Source organism: Pongo abelii, chromosome 7, assembly GCF_028885655.2.
Source record: "Pongo abelii isolate AG06213 chromosome 7, NHGRI_mPonAbe1-v2.0_pri, whole genome shotgun sequence".
In the NCBI taxonomy this organism is placed as follows: Eukaryota; Metazoa; Chordata; class Mammalia; order Primates; family Hominidae; genus Pongo; species Pongo abelii.
Window position 1 is genome coordinate 42,942,501 of NC_071992.2, and position 16,730 is coordinate 42,959,230.

At 44.8% G+C, this 16,730-nt stretch overlaps 1 protein-coding gene across 3 annotated transcripts in view; it reads right to left on the reverse strand.

Annotated features, from left to right (window-relative positions):
• Positions 1–5,052, reverse strand: part of ZMAT4 (zinc finger matrin-type 4) — a 372,149-nt gene extending 367,097 nt beyond the window's left edge. For all 3 annotated transcript variants that reach the window (XM_009243743.4, XM_002819032.5, XM_054561500.2), the window contains exon 1: positions 4,912–5,052. The gene's annotated coding sequence lies outside the window, so the exon portion shown is untranslated. The remainder of the gene's footprint in view (positions 1–4,911) is intronic.
• Between the last annotated feature and the right edge of the window lie 11,678 nt (positions 5,053–16,730).

Genomic DNA, 16,730 nt, shown 5'->3' on the forward strand with positions numbered 1-16,730 from the left:
GTCCAGGTGGCAGCTGGTGCAGGGCAGGGGAGGGGTCTCCAGGCTCAGGGAAATAGGTAAGGGTTCTCATCAGCAAAGGGCACAGATGCCCAAACTCCATGGCCCTTGCTTTTCCCTCCTCACAGATCTGTGGCTCCTCCCTCAGCTAAAAGCCCCTGCTTATCCATTTCCTAAAGATCATCACAGAGGCTCAACCTTCCCTTTTTAACATCTCTTGCTGACGGAAAATTCTTCCTCATACCTAATCTAAGTCCATCTGCTGCAATTTCTGTCTATTTTCTCTAGTTCAATCCTTGCTGGAGATGGAGAACAGCTGGTTGCCATCCTCCATATAACATCCCCTCCTAAACCAAAATCAGTTATTACATCAGCCCTCATCCTGTGTTTCTTCTGTTACAACATCTTCTGAGCTGCCCTCATGGATTCCAGCTCTGAAAGCATCGCTGATCACCATGGCCCGCACGAAAGGATGCTCTGCAGGCTCCGAGAGCTTCCAGAGCTGTAGCATCTGCAGTGGGATGTAGGGCTCTGTGGCAAAATCGAGAGAGAAGGTTGGAGTGGAAAGGAGCCTGTGAGAATGTAGTCCTGACCTCTGGCTCTATATCTAAGGGGACTAAAAGTCAGAAAAGGCACATAAGCACATGCCCAAGTTCAAATCTGAGGGATCTAGTTCAAGTGCCAGAACCCAGATAGTAAGATCACAAAGCCCTGGGACACTGCAGCATGTTTTCAGCATGGGTCAGAGCAGGACCAGCCAGAGCTAAAAAGCGAAGGCCGCCGTTCCCTACTCTGCTCCCCATCCAGACTCAGTCTGCCTCTGCCCAATCCCACTAGCAGGTGCCTGGAATTTGACTGTGCACATCTCTTGTTTTCTTTCCAACTTTTTAATTTTAGGTCCGGGAGTACATGTGCAGGTTTGTTATAATAGATAAATTACACGTCGCAGGGGTTTGGTGTCATCACCCAGGTAGTAAGCATAGTACCTGATAGGCAGGTTTTTGATTCTTACCTCGTCCCGCCCTCCACCCTCAAGTAGGCCCCTATTGTTCCCTTCTTCGTGTCCATGTGTACTCAATGCTTAGCTCCCACTTACAAGTGAGAACACACACACATCTTTGATTTCCTTTAAGAATTTAAATACCTCTGTAAGTGGCAACACTATTAACTGTTCACACCTTAGTATGAATGAGCAGATTTGATCCTTTCCAACTATTAATAGATTTAGGGGTGAGAACAAAGAGCAAAGAAACTGAGAGCATAGCAGGCAAATTTCCCTGCATGCTAATGTTTCCAAGGTCAGCTCTGTGCGTGGGGTTGCAGCAGGCGCAGGCCTCAGGACAGTGGCGCAGTGAGGGCTTGCGCTTGGTGGGACTCTCCAGGTGTCAGACAGGACTGTGCTTCGAAGCATCTGCCCTGTCTGCCTCACGCAGGTCAGCTGCACCACTCCAGGTGCTCTGGTGAGGTCTGCATAGAACTGAACTTGGGGAAAGGATTTCCTCATTGCTCCCCTAGGGTAGGCTCCTATCACATTCCACAATTCCTGATGTCCCCTGGTTAACTGTTTCAGAAGTGAGGTGCCCAAGACATCTACAATTAGATTTCCACCCTGGGGCCCTCTGAAATGACAGGAAGGAAGAAACAAAAAGTAACCAGGAAAAAGAGGTAACCCTACATGTCAGATTAAGATTACCCAGGTACCCGCTTCAGTGTGAAATAGCTCCCAAGGGGGAAGGGAGGAAGGGAGGAAGGGGCACGAGCATGGGAAGGAGAGTGAGTCAGATGAACTATTTACTCATAATTTGGGCTATGAAATTTTCCTAAATGAAAGATGAAGAGGGAAAATAGCAGAGTGTGGTGAATACATTTCAGGGTCTGAGTTTCAAAACAGCCTTCACCCCACCTTGAATACATGGAAATAGCGTGCTCCAATCTCTTCAACTTTCTGAGGTGTTCCAGAGTGTTTCAAATCTCCAGACACACCTTCCCCTAGGACAGGAAGGGAATTCACACATCCACAGAAAAAAAAACAAGACATTGTAAAAGCGGTTACCAAAACAGCTAACACAATAGGTGTGCTTATTAGATTTCCCCAAAACCACAAAATTAAATTTTAAAGCAGAAGGCAAAAAGGCTCTTCTCTGATAAAAATTTTAATATGTTTTCAGTCTTATTTCAGGGGACAATTTTCTTTAACAGAAAAATCAGCACAAAATGACAAGATCAAAGTAGGTTGGCAAAAAGATTACTTACTGATATGTTTATGATGAAAAGGGATAGCAGAAGGATGACAAGGATGGAGGGACAGAGGAGCAAGGAGAGGACTTTTATTTGCCAGGTAACTCACGCAGGGCTTGGAAAAGCAGAAAGACACAACCCCTTCCCACCATAGTGGTTAAAAGAGAGAGCGATCCAATTTGGCCCATTGGGAAGAGGAGAAAACGCTGGGTCTGTGGATAGTGCTTATCCAGGGTCCTGGCCAAAGCCATCATGTTTGATGAAATGACAAGTAACACATTTAATTTCCTGCACATCCATCCGTCCTTGCATACACAAACAGGGATGCAGCTTCACAAGGAGTTAATTAGCCTAACACCAGCAATTAGATTCTCCAAACTGGATCGCAGCAGAGGCGCTGGGTCCTGGGTTTCACACCTCACCCCATCCAAGGTGAAGCTGTGATGAGGGTGTTTTGCACTTCGTCAATTATTTTTCAGCTCCTAGGATCCTTTTTTTGGTCTAAAGTTGTTATTTTAATGATCTCTGTTCCGAATGGGGAAATACAAGAAAGAGGAATGAGGAGGAGGCAGAGGAAAGGAAAGCAAGCGCTCCAGCGTGTCCCACTTGTACTTTCCAAGGCCCCCTCCGCCCCCTCCCCCCACACTGCCTCTTCCCTCTGTGCATGAGTCACCCTTCAGGAGCTGTTTCAAATGCCTTACTTTTAATATTTCCTATCACGATAGAAATCCAACAGATTGGCATCAATTAAAGGGAACCCCCAGTTTTGCAATCCTCAAACTCAAAAGCATTTTCTGGTTTCTTTACTGCCTTCATGAAAACCAAGGTGCTCTCATGCAAGATCCCCCACGTGCCGGGGGCTGCCCCTCCTGGGCTCCCTGGGGGTCACGTGCCCTGGAGAGGCCACAGAGGACGACCTCCATGACTAACCATGCCCACCGGCTGGGAAAAGTTCAGCTTCCACTCCGTGCCCCCCAAACACAAAAGGATTATAATTGGCAGGGCTGCAAATTTGTTTTGTTTACTGTCCGATAGGATGTACAGAAGAGAACGCTGATGGTATTTTGACACCCCCCCTCCAAAAAAAAAAGTGGGCAGGCATTTTTTTTAACCATTGTGAATAGAGTTTCAATAATCACAGTTCCCACCCAAAATAGCTGCCTACAGGAGGTGGAGGAGAATCTGTTGTGGTGGTTAAAGAAAATAAGAATTAAAAAGTGAAAAGGATTTGTGGAGCTGGGGAATCAAGACTGTCATCTGCATCTCCGCGGAAGAGTGCCCTGAGGAAGAGGTGTCACTGGAGAATCCCTCCCAGAATATGCAGTCGAACTCCCCAGCTGCAGGTTTAACGGAAATCAGAGGGATGAAACTCATCTAAACTCTTCAACGCCCCTGGGACTTGGAAGATCACCCCCAGACTATCAGCTTCAGAGTATCCTGCAGGTAGGCAGCGCACCTGGTGAAGTGCGGTGGGCACACAAGCAGAAGCTGCCTTCGCAGAAGAGGAAGAAAGTTCGAGACCAAGCACATCGCCTGCTTCCCCGTGGGTCCCTGCTTCCTAGTGGCTCACCTACCTAATATCTCCCTTTAGCAGAAGCCAAAGGCGGAGGAGGCCGGGGGAGAAAGGAGTTTCCCAAGGGTATCAGAGCAAGAGAGGCCCCTGAGGTCTCGCGATTTAGAATGCTCAAGGGTGCTTCTGGGCTGAACCAGCTGCCTGCCGGAGTGAGCTGTTTCACTTCAAGAGCAGTTAGCAGAAGCAGTATGGATGGTGACTTCAGCACCACCTCTGCCACAAATGCACCTGTGCACCAAAACAACCTGCGCACCTACACGGAGCCACCCCCTCCACCAGCCTCCACCTCCCAGAGCTGCGGGGATGCTCCGGGCCAGGTACCCCTTCTGGGGACAAGGGTGTAAGCTTCACACGGTACCAAACCGAACTCTCTATCCCGTTTTTTTTCTTTTTCTTTTTTTTTTTTTTTCAAGACACCCCAAGCCTGGAAAGTCTTCCAGAGTTTTCGGGACCTAATTGATTATGTGATTTCCTTTCCTCTGAGAACTGTTTTGCTGACGTGTCACCAAGTTGTCACGTAGGTGCCCACCAGGTCAAACAGAATAGCCCATCCTCACCCACCCACCCCGGGGAATGTCTCCTTCCACCAAATAAAATGAACTGAAACAGGCAGGAAGGAGGCAGAAGTTTGAGGAAGGACTCCAGCTGAAGGTCACAATAGTTTGGGGAAAGCAGATCAAGGTAATAGGAAGAGGACAGACCCTATAGCGGAAAACACAAACAACCAATCACGTTTCTCGGAACCAACCTATCCATGATGGGTGCACCAGGAAACAGCACACCCTGGGATCCAACTTCTTTCACCCAGCACACCCGAATCTCCACCCCAGCCCTGCAGACACCCTAGCCCGAGACCAGACCTATTTAGACAGACCTGAGCGCAGCTAGTTAGGAGTAGTAAACAAGCCCATTTCTTGCCAGCGCAGAAGTTTCCCAAATTGTCCGCTTGTTTTCCTCCCAACAAAAGACAGTGATTTCCCACCTTTATCACATTTCCTCCCAGAAACTTTTCTTTCTGCAATCCCTCCACCTAGGCTAAACTGCAAAGCCACTGGCAATGGAGACGCAGAGGCGCTGCGCCCCCGGGATGCAGGCAGAGGTACCTTTTCCGCGAAGCAGATGGGCCGGTGCCCAGAGGCCAGCTGCCCTGCCGAGCAGTGGAGCGAAGCTGTGGGCTGGAGCACGCTGAGGATTACGCGTTCCTGTCTCTGCGACCAGACCTTTCGGCAGCTCGGACCAACTGTGCTAGCGATGCACTTAGCAATTATCGGCTGGCGCCGACGCCCCGCCCTCTGCTCTTGCGATTGGCTCTCCAGTCCCGGGCAGGACTGCATTGGTTTCAGCCGACCTCACTCATTGCTTTGGCTCCTACTATTATCTAAGCCATCAAAGGAAATAATTCCGTGTTTCATTGACAACCTGTAAGGCTCTCCTCCAGCCCAATGTGGGGGCAGGACCGGGAGGCCAGTGCAGAGAGGGGAGATGAGTAGGAAAATGTGGGGGAGCGGGGTGGGGGAAGGAGGTGGAGGGGAGAGGAAAAGAAGGAGAAGGTATGGGGGGTAGGAGGGTAGGAGGGAGAGAGAGAGAGAGAGATGGAGCTCTCAAGCAATCAGATTCTTGCTCCAGCATTTTAACTTCCACAAAACAGAGCCCATAGCAACAATTTTCTGGCTTTATTTTCCCCCTAACTGGTAAATGTTGCAGAGGGCAGAGAGAATAATAACTATGGGGTGTCTGCCGGCATGAGACAGACTCTAGAAAGCCGAGCAAGGTTGAGGGCTGAAGGAATGGAGTAATGCTTTCAACAGGGCCACCCTGGAGGACATGTGAAGGACATGGCAGATTGCTTGGGGAGCATGGTAGGTGCATACCTGGAGTTTATCTATCAGCACTTTATCTCACAGTCCCCCTCATCCCCCAACCTGAAGAGACAATTTTCCTTTGCACCCTGTCCAAAGAGTCTCAGAAGAGCTATTCTTAAAATCCATAAAACTCTGGAGTTTCTCACTGTTCTCGCTGGGAGGTCCAGAAAGCCGAGCATTCTAGAGCGAATGATTCTGCTGGGACCCTCACTTTGGTTTATTCTGACATGGCTTAAATTAATCGCTTAGACTTTCGTCAACAACCTACGCACGTGAAGAGAGAACATACCCATCAAAGGGTGGGAACAGCTTAAACACCTTTCCTTGTTCGCCAAGAAATCATAAAGTCTCACCCCAGTTAAAATGGCTTTTATCCAAAAGACAGGCAACAACAAATGCTGGCAAAGATGTGAAGAAAAGAGAATGAACCCTCCTACATTGCTGGTGAGAATGTGAATTAATGCAGCCACTATGGAGAACAGTATTGGGGTTTCTCAGAAAACTAAATATAGAGCTACCATCTGACCCAGCAATCCCACTGCTAGGTATATACCCCTAAAAAAGAAATCAGCATCTTGAAGAGATACCTGCACTGCCATGTTTATTGCAGCTCTATTCACAATAGACAAGATCTGGAAGCAATGTAAGTGTCCATCAACAGATAAATTAGATGAAGAAAATGTGGTACATATGCGCAATGGAGTACTATTCAGCCGTAAATAAGAATGAGATCCTGTCATTTACAACACCATGGATGGAACTGGAGGACATTCTGTTAAATGAAATAAAACAGGCATGGAAAGACAAACTTCACATGTTTTCCTTCATTTGTGAGAGCTAAAAATTAAAACAATTGAACTCATGGACAGAAAGAATAGAATGATGGTTACCAGAGGCTAGGAAGAGGCGGGGGTGGGGTGGTTACTAGGTACAAAAATAGAGTTAGATAGAATGAATAAGACCTGGTATTTGACAGCACAACACGGTTATTACAGTCAGCAAAACATATTGTACATTTTAAAATAACTGAAAGAGTACAATTGGATTGTTTGTAACAAAAGGAAATGCTAAATGCTTGAGGTGCCAGATACCCCATTTACCCTAATGTGATTATTACACATTGCAAGTCTGTATCAAAATATCTCATGTATCCCGTAAATATATACACCCACTATGCAGCCATAAAATTAAAAATTAAAGAAATTAAAAAGAAATCATAAAGCACAAATTTTGACCTTCCCCTGTCCTTAATGTATTTGTCACCATATGGAAAAGACATCACTTGGCAGCTAAATTTTCTTAACTAGGTAAAATATTTATTATTAATGTTTCTAAAATGAAAGAGCTTTTATAAATCAATAAGTAAAAGACCTATAACCCAATTCAAAAATCGCAAAGGACAAAATGGGCTGAATTTTTTAAGAGAGAATTATAAAAGGGTCTTTTAAAGAAAGCTTTTAAAATATCAAATTTCAGATGATCCAGAAACTAACCCTTCAGCCTTCTTATCCTAGGATCTCCATGTCTTTGGTGAGGTTATGGTCCCAGTCCTGCCCTGGCCTCCCCTGGGGCCTTGAACAACTGTAGTCCTTATCTTCAGCTGCGTCCTCCGCAGCAGATGGCAGGTGCCCCACTGCCTTGTATGGTGACTTTCTATTTCATGCATACATGCCTGGCTTTCCTAAATACATTTCAAGCCCTGTAAAGACAGAGATGGTATCATGCATATCTTTATCACTCCACAGATAGCACCTAGCACTCAATAAGTGGGCTGACTACTAAAACCCAATTCAAAGCATCCAGGTTGCACAGCCCTAAGCCTCATGCGATCCTCATTCCACTGCAATTACTCTTCCAGTGGAGCAGAGTGTGGAGGGGGCCCACTCTGGAGTCCAAGAGCTAAAAATTCAGGACTAACCACTGCGAAATGCGGCAGCTCCAGAGTCCCTCGAAGCTCTCTGTGTTCTCTCTGGAAAATGAGGCAGGTCTTCACCCAGTACCTTCCTCCTCCCTCAAGCATTTGAAGGAAATGAAAGGATGTGGGATGCTCATTTTACTTGTGAGGCATAACCTCAGAAAATGAAGTCCTTTCCATAATGGCTTTCCAAACATCAGCATGAGTAGAAGACAGTGACCGTATATTAGGAATTCAAAACTAGGGCAAGGGATGTAGCAAAATATTTGTTTTCTATTTCATTCCTTTGTCTAGGTGAAATTCACACAAAGGCACAAAGATGAAACTAACTTAGCTATACATTTGAAATTGACACTGTCCTAGAAAATCTGGTGTGTTCAGTCATGGTGTAAAAACCATAAATAACACTTTTATTATTTAAGCAGCATGATTTTTACTTTCGAATGAAAGTAGGTTTCAGCTTTGTGCCTTCATACTATCTCTTTTTCCGCCCCCCTTAAGAAAATAAGAGAAATAAACTAAATTATAAGAACTCTCTTGAGTATCTATCAAAGGTTTAGTTGTCCCTGAAGGAAAAGGAAAACATTTCAAGAGATTTTCTAAAATGCTTTGTCTAAAACAGCATGCCCTTACATGTACTTTTTGCCTTTTGAAGATGAGAGAGAGAGAAAGAAAGAGAGCAAGATGCAAACAGTTGTTTATGTCAGTGTCTTTTAAATTGCCTGGTCATAAAATATTCTCTTTGAGAGAAGGATGCTCCCTTTGTGTCCCATAGATCAACCGCTTAATTCTGAGAGTAAGAGAATGAATATTAAATATGCAGATTCCACTGGTACTTGCATTTGTATTAAATATCAGCTCCATACAATTTAAATTCACTGGGGTATGAAATGTACCAAATTTCATTTTGTGGGCCATACTCGGCAAAGCAGTCCATTATGATTTAACGGTTTCAGGACAGTAATGGTCAGAAAGGCTTTTGGGGGTTCCTGTTCCATTTTGAGTAATTAGGGAAAGAATGTGGGTTTCTTTATTAAAACACAAATTAGATAGCAGCCGCCAGAACCACTATCATTCTTGCGGGTAACCACTTGCTACAACAAATTACTATGACCTACAGTGGGAGGCTGGAGAAATCTTGCATTTACTTATCCGTTTATGCCATTTTCTCAGTTATCATTTATTTATGCTAAATTCTGTTTCTAAAAGGGAGAAGAGGAGAATAAATCTAAGCAATGCCAAGAAAGAGGAAAATGTGTGAAAACAAGAGGAAAAAAAAGAGGGTGACTTTCAACACTACATCTTTGCTTACTGACTTCAGCCCTACAATACTATTTCAATGAAAACATAATATTAGCAGGATTTCTTGAACCTAGCAATGGAAGAATGAAGGGTTGTTCAGAAAACTTCTCCCAGAACAGCCTCCTAAGTAGAGAAATTTGGAAGAACATTTCCACAGCTTTCTGTTCTAGCTGATAGCTGTTGTGAAATCAAACTCCCTCCCCCTCCACCCCCCACCCCCACTCCCACCATGAAAATCAAACCTGTGGAGCCAGTGACATTTTGACAAAGCATAAGAGGAGACTGTGGCTGCCAGGAGGGTGTCAGTCACCATGAACCATTCTTAATGATTTCATTAATTACTAATGAGTCTTTAGAAAGTTGGTATTAGAATATACAGGCTTCATGAGGTTTGAAAACAGTAAGGATATTTTATTATTTAACATACCCTGATGAATAAAGCAGGTGATTTTGTTTCTTTAACTCACAATCATATTTATTAGTGAGCCAGAGTTGTAAATAATCTGAAAAAGAGAAAGAGGAAGACAGAGACAGAGACAGATAGAGAGGTAGAGAGAGATTTGCAAAGCTAGATTTCCCACCTAAATTCTGTTTTGCTTCAGTTAAATTCTTCATAAGAAATATGCAGCTGAAAGATGTCATGAAATATTGTCCAGTGATGCAACAATTGACAGGGGTAGGGGAGCTGGATTAAGAAGGTCAGCTTGCCTTCTGTGAGGCTGGCAGACCACGTGTAGTGTGAAGCACCCTTCTAGAATAAAGGTCTGCATACATGGAGACAGCTGTTGGACCCCTGCCAGCCAGGGCCCACATTCTAACATAGCTGCTTTCTTGAAAGAACCCATCAAACATGTGTTTACAACACCTGCCACACACCGTTTCCGCATTTATAAAGCACAGTGATCATTGTTTCTAAGGCTGTTGAGAGAATGATGGCAAATAAACCTACAAAAGAAGACGCAGATATCCTGCCCTTGATGTTAAGCCTAATGACAATAGCAGGAATGTCTTGGCATGGGTCGATATTCATGTGATGCATAGTCATTTGGCTGTCCTAGACCAGATGTTACATCCACTCTTGGGGTGGGACCTGAAGATGCTCAGAGGGGCAGGAAAGCTGCTCTGGACATACGGGCACAGCTGCAGGAAATTGTTGCCTGCGGAAATTCTCAAACTGTTCCACTGATTTATGCCGCTCTGGAAGAGAGGACCTGCGAATGTGAAGATGTCATCCAAGTGATCTGCCACAAGCCAGAATTTCTTCAAATGTGCATGCTTTATTATTCAAATCATGTGGACTTTCTATTCTACTCCAAAATGTATCAACTTTGATATATTAGTTAAAGGAATGATTTGAGCTGGGTGCAGTGGCTCACACCTGTAATCCCAGCACTTTGGGAGGCAGAGGGACCAGCCTGGCCGACATGGTGAAATCCTGTCTCTACAAAAAATATAAAAATTAGCCTGACGTGATGGCGCACACCTGTAGTCCCAGCTACTCGGGAGGCTGAGGCAGGAGAATCCCTTGAACCCAGGAGCCGGAGGTTGCAGTGAGACGAGATCACTCCACTGCACTACAGCCTGGGTGACAGAGCAAGACACCAGCCAAAAAAAAAAAAAATTCCATGTTTCCGTGGTGCAGACCCTTCCAGCCCCTTCCTTATGCAAATGTGCGTGCAGGCACACACCTATGTGGACACACTGTGCACATTCTTCACTGCTGCCTGCTTTGATCGGTCTGTGGTCCCCTTCATTCCATTTCGCTATATTTTGACTCAGTTAGTATCCAGACCTGAATTGACCAGCCGAGACTCCACCACTGCACTCCAGCCTGGGCAACAGAGTGAGACTCTGTCTCAATCAATCAATTAATCAATAGATTTGCCCCAAATATTTCTGTAGCACTGACTTTCCAGAAACACACTCCATATTGAAGGAGGCTGGGGTTTAAGCATCCCAAGCCTAAAGCCCCTAGTTTGCCCTCGACCTGGCTTCCAGAGATAAGTGAGATCTGGCTCCATCCTATCTGCCTGACCTTATTCTACTCTCATCTTCATGTACCCCAGTTTAATCACAGCCTTCCCATGAATCTGCACATTCTGACCTCCTGAACTTCGCATGGCTGCCTCAGTTTCTCCCTCCCACCCTGCCTTCTCATGTGAGATTGCAGTCATCCTTGAAGGCCCAGCCCACATCTCCCCTTCCCTCACTACTCCTGTCTGCCCAGCCCTTTCAATTGTACCCTGCACCACAGAATTTAAAATGAATCACATTCTTGTTTGTATTTTCATTATTGTTTCCATAGGAACCCCCACCCCCCACCCCTGCAATCCACAATGATGCCCACAGCAGTTAGAATTCTCCTGGACAAACACGTATAGAAATCCCAGCACTGGAGAGTTGATGAGAAAGTGGGCAGATCGGCTCTATTCACAGCTGGGGAAAACTGACCACTTTAACAAAAGGTAGAATGCTCAGGTAACATCTAGCCCAAAGGTCACTCAGGCATGTTCAAAGCACTCAGGAGAGAGTGAGGTATCCCATCTTTGGGACCCACAAGTCCCACTCAGCATCCATTGAAAGTGAAGCAGCAAAAGCATCGAGATGGTGGCAGGACCTCATTTTCCCTCTTCTCTATTCCGTTACTCTTTCTCCAGCATGGAAGGAGCCTTGGTAAGTAAGGCCTGGGCAGTTGTGCTTTAGCAAAGACTGCATGTACATTACCTAGGAAAAGTATTAATGACAAACACAAGCAAGGAGACACTGGTCTGCCCTGAAGCTGTATTTGGAGGAAGCACTTTCTTTCTCAGTGTTGCAGGGCAGGTATATTTGCCCCCTTTGAAATAAACAAGGAGTCCTGGGGGTGGGGGAGGTTGGGGTAGAAAAACTGAAGGCAGGTGAGAAATGAATTGAAGTGGAAGGCAAGAAAGGGAAGGAACTCCTGGTTGCTCAACAGAAGTGGTTACTGTTAAGACGGAACGAGTTGGTCACTGTTAAGATGGAAAGGTGATTGATGGAAAACGCAAACCAACATTTTTGAAGACTCCTCTGTACTCTGCAAGTTCAAGACGGGCTCATACCAAAAGTCTTCTCTGACCAGTGATGAGCTGTACCTCCTTCCGATCACTGCAGCACAGCCAACTGGTTACATTATAAGGTGACTGGGGTAAATAGTTGATTTTATGGTGATACCCAAAATTATTAAGGAAAAATGAGATTATTCTAATGTATAGTCACTTCAAGACAGCATCACGTGTTTAGGAAAGACAGATCTCAAGAATAACTCTTTCTGCAAGAGTTTACTATACAATAGTTGCCTTCAACAGAAGGTAGCTACAATAGAAACTACCTTAATCATCTATTTACTTCAAAGTTTAAAAAATACAAAATGCTTAGGACAAATACCTAATGCATGAAGGGCTTAAAACCTAGATGACAGGTTGATAGGTGCAGCAAACCACCATGGCACATGTGTACCTATGTAACAAACCTGCACATTCTGGACATGTATCCCAGAACTTAAAGTAAAATTTAAAAAAAAACACAAAATGTTGTGAAGTGGAAATTAACTACACATCCCAGTCACGGGCTTTGGTTACCTAAATGTTCAGTTTGGTTTAGACTTAGAGAAAAACACTTTTATTCCTCCCATTCAGGTCTGCTTAGAACCACTCCCCAGCATCTGAACCATCTCTTCCAAGCTATTCCCCCAGAAGACAGGAAGACTGGGCGGTTTCCTCTGTAACAGCTCCCAGAACTGCAGCTTCCAGTGGTTTCTCCCCACCATTGCCCCTCTTGGTTTGCTGGTAGAATGCTGAGCCTTTTATTCTATGTCTTTGCCAAAGGTTTTGAACAACCCTTCTCAACAGGAGCTGATAAGATTCTGATAGGTTCCCCCCATTTCCCTCTCTCCACCAAACAAAAAAACCAAACCTCTTTTCTTCTCCTTAATGAGAGTTGCTTCTATTTCAACAGCTAGTTTACTAAGTGACCAGACACTTCTTTTAAGAAATGAGGTCTCACTGTGTCGCCCAGGCTGGACCTCTCAGCTCAAGTGATCCTCCCATCTCATTAGCTCCCAAGTAGATTAGACTATAGGTGCAGGCCACCACATGGCTATTTTTTAAAATTTTTTGTAGAGATGGGCTCTCGCTATGTTGAACAGGGTAGACTTGAACTCTTGGGCTCAGGGGATCTGCACACCTTGGTCTCCCGAAGTGCTGGGGTTACAGGTCTGAGCCACAAAAACTTTTTTTTTTTTTTACTTCACTTTATCATTATAAAAAGAGGGAGGAGGAGCTGTTTTAAACAAGGTCTCTTCCCACATGTAAAAAGTAGGGAATGCCCAATTATGATCAACCGCCCTAGAGACCAGGGCAGGGGGGCGGCTTTTAAGCTGCAGCAGATGACAGATGGGCTGGCTATAAAGAGGCGATTTTGGATCCTAGATTGGTAGGCAGTGCCAGCCCCTCCACAGATCTTAGGAAACAGGAAGACCCTCTCTTCCTGCTGGAATGCTGTCAAAGAGTGTTCCTGCAGGTGAGGCTTCCATGTCCCCTGGAGATTCAGTCTCATCTTTCTTCCCTTCCTTATACTTCCTACTTTCCTTTTCAATTTCCCACATTAGACCCTCATGACAGATATTCCTAAAGGTAACTTCTTTCTCTTACAAATCAGCCTATGCTGATTTTTGAGCCAGTGAGAAGAAAGGGGACATGAAAATCTTATCTCTAGTCTTACTGGAGGGAATGCAACTCCACTTTTTCACCTAGATTTCCTAGGGGGGAAAAAGACAGAACAGCAAATACTTAATTTTTTTTTAAGATTTTAGGCTAAAAGTTATTTATGAGACCAGTATGACATAAAGTCATAGCATAATGACTACAGAACACATTACTGATTTGTCTCAGGAGTTGGGTTGTGGGGGAATTATTCTCAGGTAACCTCAGCAAATGACTCCTTAGTGCTGAAATGCATTAAAATTACTCCCATTTCTAATCAGGGTGAGTTGTCTGAGGTGGGCCAAGGATCAAGAAAGTGACAAATGAGAAAGAAAAGAATGATGGTGCCAACATTTTGGCTTAAATCCTCTTAACATCAGTTTTACAAAATGTCTGAGTGACGGAGTTTCAGAATCCAACTCTGCCTTTTAGCTATTAAAGAACTGTTAAGAAGGGCTTAGACTTCCAGAGGAAAGCTTTGAAATTGACACAAGCTCCTTAAAAAACTCTCCACAGCCCAAGATACTGAAGGGCTGGAAAAGGACGGAGCTGCCAACGTATTTAGAGCCACTGCCGTGCATAGGGCTGGCCTTGAATCTTTTTTCCAACTTCCAAGGCACTGCTGGGCTTCTGTGATTTACAGCATCTAGGAACCAGTGTTCTCTTCACGATTCTTCTTCCTTGGTGCCACTGAGGGTGGCATTTGTGTAAGGAAATATGGTTCTTCTGCCCTTGTAATGGGCACAGTGGAATAGGCTGGTCTGCAGGAATAAGAGCACAAATGTGGATTCATGAGTGGAAATTTTAATAAAGCTTATACTCAGTTCCACAGGAAGTCCTAGCTGGAATTCACCCTCCTGACTGGTTAAGAAAATATTTTCTGAGGTTATGAAGTAATCACAGATTTTCTTGGAGACTAGGCTTGGAAAATATGTCTGGACTCCTCATCCTAACACTAAAGGTCTTCAGTGGTAGACAAACAGAAGTTCGTCAAAGAGCCCTGGCCAATAGAACACTCTGAGTCCCAAGAAGATCAGCAAAAAGTGTTTTTCAAGAGGTATGAGGGGCTGGGCCTGGTGGCTCATGCCTGTAATCCCAGCATTTTGGGATACCAAGGCAGACAGATTACCTGAGCTCAGGAGTTCGAGACCAGCCTGACCAACATGGTGAAACCCTATGTCTACTAAAAATACAAAAATTAGCTGGGCATGGTGGTGGGCACCTGTAATCCCAGCTATTTGGGAGGCTGAGGCAGGAGAATCATTTGAACCTGGGAGAGGAAAGTTGCAGTGAGCCAAGATTATGCCACTGCACTCCAGCCTGGGCAATAGAGTGGCATGCTGCCTCAAAAAAAAAAAAAAAAAAAAAAGGTATGAGGATGTAAGTGGGAGGATCTAAGCAAGCAGCTTCCTGATGTGACCAGAGCACACGGGCTAATGCACACTAGGGCTCCATAAAAATTAATATTTATTGAAGAATGAATGAATGAATTGTATCATTGACTTAAACCATGGCCCATGTAGCATGCTTGACCTTTCATTTCCAAGTATGTTCCCAGGAAGGATTTTCTTTCTTGACTTCACATTTAAAGGCTAGGAATGTCTCCTAAACATCACATCTTTGTAAGTTTCTATACACACAAGCAACTGTACACAAAGCTACCCTCAACTTTTCCAACTTATCTCCTCAAACATCTCCACCAAATGTTGAGGGGTCCCTAACCTAGCCTGCAACTACCTCAGGATGGTGGGATATATGTCATTAACAGAAGACCTGCTTAATGTTTTAACTTGAGTTGCTCTGGGAGATGCACTTCACCTCATTGCTGCTTGTTTATTTCTGATCACTGCTAAGGCCACTGGTGTTTATGAGAGATTAGTGAAGAGTTCTAGTTTTAGAGAAGAGTTCTGAGATATACGAGTGTGCTTGCATTCATCATCTCAAGCTACCATTAAAAAATACCACAGACCAAGTGCAGACTGAGTGGCTTAAACAAAGGAAACTTATCTTTGCACAGCTCTGGAGGCTGAAAGTCCTAGATCAAGGTCTCTCAGGGTCAGGCTCTGGTGAGGGCTCTTTTCCCAGCTCACACATGGCGGTTTTCTGGCTGTGTCCTCACATGGAGGGGAGAGAGGAAGCTCTTTGGTGTCTCTTCTCATGAGGACACTAATCCCGTTGATTAGTTGGTGTTTCTTCACATTAGGACACTAATCCTGTGGAATCAGGGTGGGCCCTATCCTTATGGCTTCATTTAACCTTAACTACTTCCATAAAGGCCCTATTTCCAAATATAGTCACATGGGCAGGTGAGTTAGGGCTTCCAACATAAATATGGGTAGGGGAGGGATACAATTTAGTCCATGGGAGTGTTCTCTCACCTCATTAAAATAGTTTGAGTATAGGCCAGGCATGGTGGCTCACGCCTGTAATCCCAGCACTTTGGGAGGCTGAGGTGGGCAGATCACCTGAGGCCAGGAGTTCGAGACCAGCCTAGACAACAAGGAGAAACCCCATCTCTACTAAAAAATACAAAATTAGCTGGGCGTGGTGGCACATGCTTGTAATCCCAGCTACTTGGGAGACTGAGGCAGGAAAATTGCTTGAACCTGGGAGGCGGAGGTTGCAGTGAGCAGAGATTGCACCATTGGACTCCAGCCTGGGCAACAAGAGCGAAACTCCATCTCAAAAAAAAAAAATTATATATATATATATAATTCTCCATGAAGATGAAAAAATGGAAAGGATGAGATTCCAACATCTTTTACCTTCCAAATTGTGATTGTTCACGGTTTCTGTAAACTGTCTTTTCTTTCCTTTTATTTTGCCTTTCCTTTTTCTTGTCACTGTTGTTGCCATTAAGTTCACTAATTTTCTTTATTTTTTTTGAGATGGGAGTCTCGCTCTGTGCCCAGGCTGGAGTGCAGTGGCGCGATCTCGGCTCACTGCAGGCTCCCCCTCCCGGGTTCACACCATTCTCCTGCCTCAGCCTCCCAAGTGGGACTACAGGTGCCCGCCGCCACGCCCGGCTAATTTTTTTTTTTTTTGTATTTTTAGTAGAGACGGGGCTTCACCATGTTCGTCAGGACGGTCTCAAACTCCTGAACTTGTGATCCGCCCGCCTC